A 4,619-nucleotide genomic window follows, 5' to 3' on the forward strand; every position below is an offset into this window, starting at 1 on the left:
CTTTTCTTCGATATCTCCATATCTTCTGATGAAAAACCTTCAAATTCGGAATCACTGCTTGATAGCATGAAACTGCTCTCCATCTTCATAACGCCGCAAAATATGTGGAAAAAAATCTTCCAAAATTCACTGAGTTCAAATATGCCAAACAATGTCGGATACAATAACTCAACTGTTTGCAAAGTGAAATCAGGTGTTTTAACGAATGTACTAACGAGATTTGGGTTCAAATATACATTTAAATAACAATGGGTACTCTCGGCTGGCTACGGCCGGGTTAGTAACGAAAGGGTTAAGGAAAATGGAGGTGTAAACCATATAATTTGTCTATTTGAGCTCCACTTAGGTAATTTTTGGTGCTTATCTATTGGTTCTAGGATGTGTGTATTTTTCATAGGGTATTTATTATCATATTTAGTTCTTTGTGTTTTATTGTTTATAGATTTTTTTATTATATTGTGTATAATTTTTATCATTTATTTTTAATTGTATATTATTGTTGTATGTAGTGTTACCTTTATTTCGTATTTTATTATCTTCTATAGTGTTGTTTAATTCTAATTGTGCTATGTAATTTTTTAATTTAGTATTTTTTATGTATTTAATATTTTGTTTATATCCGCTTGCCTGTAATGCTTGAGTATAATAATTAGCATGGTTGTTAAAAATTTCCTCATTATAGGATAGATCGGATATTCTAATAGAAATACTATTTACGATACTTTTAAGTAATGAAATATGATTTGAATTAATATTTATATATTTAAGATATTCATTAAGTTTATGATATGGAGAGTATGTTGAAGCATTGAAGTCCAACGTTACATCTAAAACATTTGCTTTAGTATAACTTTTTTGGAATGTGATGGATAAGCCAAAATTTTTATAGAATTTATGTAGATCTCTTAATTTTCCTATTTTTCTTCTGGATTTACCATTATATACAAGGTGGGCATCATCTCTATATAATCCTCCTTTCAAAGATGGGAAGTAGTGCTTAGTTTCATATAGTAAATATAATCCTACTAAGTCCGTTATTTGTGCCGAATCTGATGATCCCATTGTAATATCGAATAAGTTAAATAGACTATTATTACCTGATCTACACTATAATTTATCGTTGAATTTAATAAGTGTTTTTCTAGCTAATTGAATAATGTCAATTTCAAGTGGTGTAATGTCAGTTAAGTTTTTAGCTAAAATTATTGCTTTATTTAATATAATAGGTAATATGGATGCATAATAATTGTTAATATCAAATTGTATAAATGATAAGCTTGTCTTATTAGGTAGTAAATGAAACCAAGAAATTACTTCTCCTGTATTGAACCATAAATTAGAATTAAGTTTTTTCTTTATTATAGGTATGATTCTATCTAAAATGTTCTTACTTATTCTTCCGAGGTCAGATTTAGTTGGACAAATTAGTCTAATGGTAGGATTAATATTAAAATCTTGTTTATGGTCTTTTAGATTAAAGTGTGGAGTATATATTTTTGTGCAGTCTTCGATATCTAGTTTTCGCATAATTATGGAATGTTCATTGTTTAGTATTTCTAATTGTGATGGGTTAGTAATTTTATAAGATTTGCATAATTCATTATGTATAAAATTGTTGTATTGTGTAGGAGTAATCTTATATATAATAAACGTGAAGTTGTGTGTCTGTGTGAAGCCTTTTTAAAAGTTTATAGAAATCCACATTTTCCACTTTTTCGTAAAAATTTTTACATCAATGGAATTTTCTTGATGTGAACTTTGCAGTGCAGTAATTAGATTTTAAAAATTCCGTTTACTTTGTGTGATTTAAGGGAGATTTGGCTGTTGTTTCTAGCAACTTTTATATTTCTTCCCTTCTACGTGTTCTCAATTCCTTTTTCCCCCTCTTCCTCTCTCGCTCTCTCAAGCGCATACACGTGCAAGTACACATAATCATTCAATAAAATATAACTCATGTTTGTCAATGTGGCATAACTACAGAACTTCCAGCCTTTCATATACCTCCCATTTCAGCTTTGATCATAATACCCCACCACCAGTCCGTTCTTTATTATCTATCTATTTCTTTACCATGTAAACATTGCCCGTTTAATTCATTTCTCTGTTTGTTTTAAATTCATGCATTCCTTTTAATCGCCATGCTTTATCTATGTATTTTTCTTTACTCTATTCAAGTTTATCGTTCCCTTGAACCCATTCTCTCAAAATCTGTCTAAATTCCTCTACCATAGTATAAAAGTGCAGAAGTGGCTCTCCTTTTAAACTTACTGGCTCGCGGTATACCTTCCCCCTACCCCTCCACCGGTACCAGAAGTTCTTATCCTAAACCAGTACCGGAAGTTCTTATCCTCCACCAGTACCAGAAATTCTTATCCTCTGTCATCCTTGGTTGGCTCCCGCAAACACTTCTAGGGGCCTAATGCCATCCCTTCCCCAGCCCAGGGTTTTATCGATTTTATAGCGCATAAAGATGGTGTAGTGTATGCAAGTTGTAGGCATTGCTTCGTTTATGAATTCTGCCAAATGCAAGCTTTCTTTTCAGGTACACGACACTGCTTTCCCTCAACCCAGGGTCTCACAGGCCCACACCTCCCATACCGTCAGAATTGGCACTCTCAACGTCGCTATATTGAAAGGTAGGTCTGGTGAGATTGTTGAGATGTTTGAACGGAGACACATAGATTTGTGCTGCATCCAAGAAGTAAGGTGGAGAGGAGGTTCCACTAGGTTCCTCACAGGCAAAGAACACAGGTACTAAATTTTCTGAGCAGGGAACATTGAAGGGGTCAGGGGCGTTGGAATACTTCTTGCAGAGAAATGGGTTAATAAGATAATCAAGGTAGTCAGAGTTTGTACTTAAGATTAGACTAGTGCTTCACCATAGGTTAGCTACTGTCATCTTGGCCTATGCCCCTCAACCGGGGCTACGGACGGGCAGAAAGACCAATTCTATGACACCCTGTTGCAAACTACCTCATTGACAAATGACAGGAACCTTCTCTTTGTGGCTGATGATTTCAATGGTCATGTTGGACAACATGCAGGGGGCTTCCATGGCGTACATGGAGGCTATGGCTTTGGTTCCCACAATGAGGAGGGAACCAGACTGCTGGAGTTCTATGATGCAAACGATCTTATGGTTTGGAATACCAACTTCAGAGAACCTGCCGGTCACCTAGTCACCTACCGTTCCGGCAGAAACACTAGCCAAATCAACTACATCCTCGCCAGAGAAAGGGAAAGAGGACAGCTTATAAATGCCAAAACCTTCCCAAGCAAAGAATGTACCCTTCAACATAGATTAGTAGTTAGCGACTTCGGTATCAAAGCTAAATGGATGCCCAGAAGACGACCAGCTTGGAGGAGAAGGGTCTGGAAGCTTAAAGATCCTGCAAATGGACAGACATTTAGAAATGTCTTACTTCAAGCATTTGATGAAATAGAAAGGGATATAGCATCACACAGTGTGGAAGACAATTGGAGGTTTCTACGGTACAACCTGCTGAGAGCCATTAACCAGATCTGTGGCTGGTGCAAAGTCCCCTCTCGACCCAAAGTAACGTGGTGGTGGAACAATGTGGTTGACAGGACTAGTAGACAAAAGAAACAGGCTTGGAAGGACTGGAAGAACAGAGATAGCAGGGAATTGTATCAGACTGCCAGAAGGGAAGCTATGAGACTGGTTAACTTAGCCAGAGGGGAAGCAGATAAGAAAAAATTTGCCAATGTTCTGCGCCGTAAGGACCAAAGACTTGAAGTATTTCGTGATGTTGTAGGACAGAAATGTGTCCGCTTAGATGATGGCTCACTTGCACTAAACGAGGCTGCAAAGAGAGAGGTTTGGAGACGCCACTATGAAAGGCTGCTTAATAAAGAGAATGAATGGGAGGGAGAGAGTCTGCCAAATGTCGACCCAACAGTGGGACCAGCTATCCTAATTGACAGTACCTTGGTAGATAAAGCGATCAAGAGTATGAAGACAGGGAAAGCCCTGGCCCATCAAGAATCACCACAGAGATGCTCAAAATATCTGGCAGTGTCGGCTATAGCCTAGTCACCCGTATTGTTAACCGGGTGATACATGAAGGAGTCATACCCAATGACTGGTGTAGCAGCACCATAGTCTACTGCTAACAAGGTGAAAGTGACACTTTAAACACAAACAATTACAGATGTATCAAGTTGTTGGACCAGGTAATGAAGGTCACTGAGAGGGCCATAGCCCAACAAATTAGGGAGAGAGTCAGTTTAGATGAGATGCAGTTTGGGTTCGTTCCAGGGAAAAGTACAACTGATGCTATATTTCTTGTAAGACAGCTGCAGGAGAAATACCTAGCCAAAGATAAACTTCTGTACCTGGCTTTCATTGACATGGAGAAAGCCTTTTACATGGTCCCTGGCTCCCTTATCTGGTGGTCAATGAGGAGACTAAGGATAGATGAATGGTTGGTAAGAGCTGTACAAGCCATGTACAGGGATGCTGTCAGTAAGGTGAGGGTTGGCAACGAGTACAGTGAAGAATTCCGGGTAGAGGTAAGGGTCCATCAAGTTTCAGTCCTCAGCTCCCTCATATCTATCATAGTCCTCCAGGCAATAACAGAGGAATTCAAGACAGGAAG

Source organism: Octopus bimaculoides, chromosome 4, assembly GCF_001194135.2.
Source record: "Octopus bimaculoides isolate UCB-OBI-ISO-001 chromosome 4, ASM119413v2, whole genome shotgun sequence".
Classification (NCBI taxonomy): domain Eukaryota; kingdom Metazoa; phylum Mollusca; class Cephalopoda; order Octopoda; family Octopodidae; genus Octopus; species Octopus bimaculoides.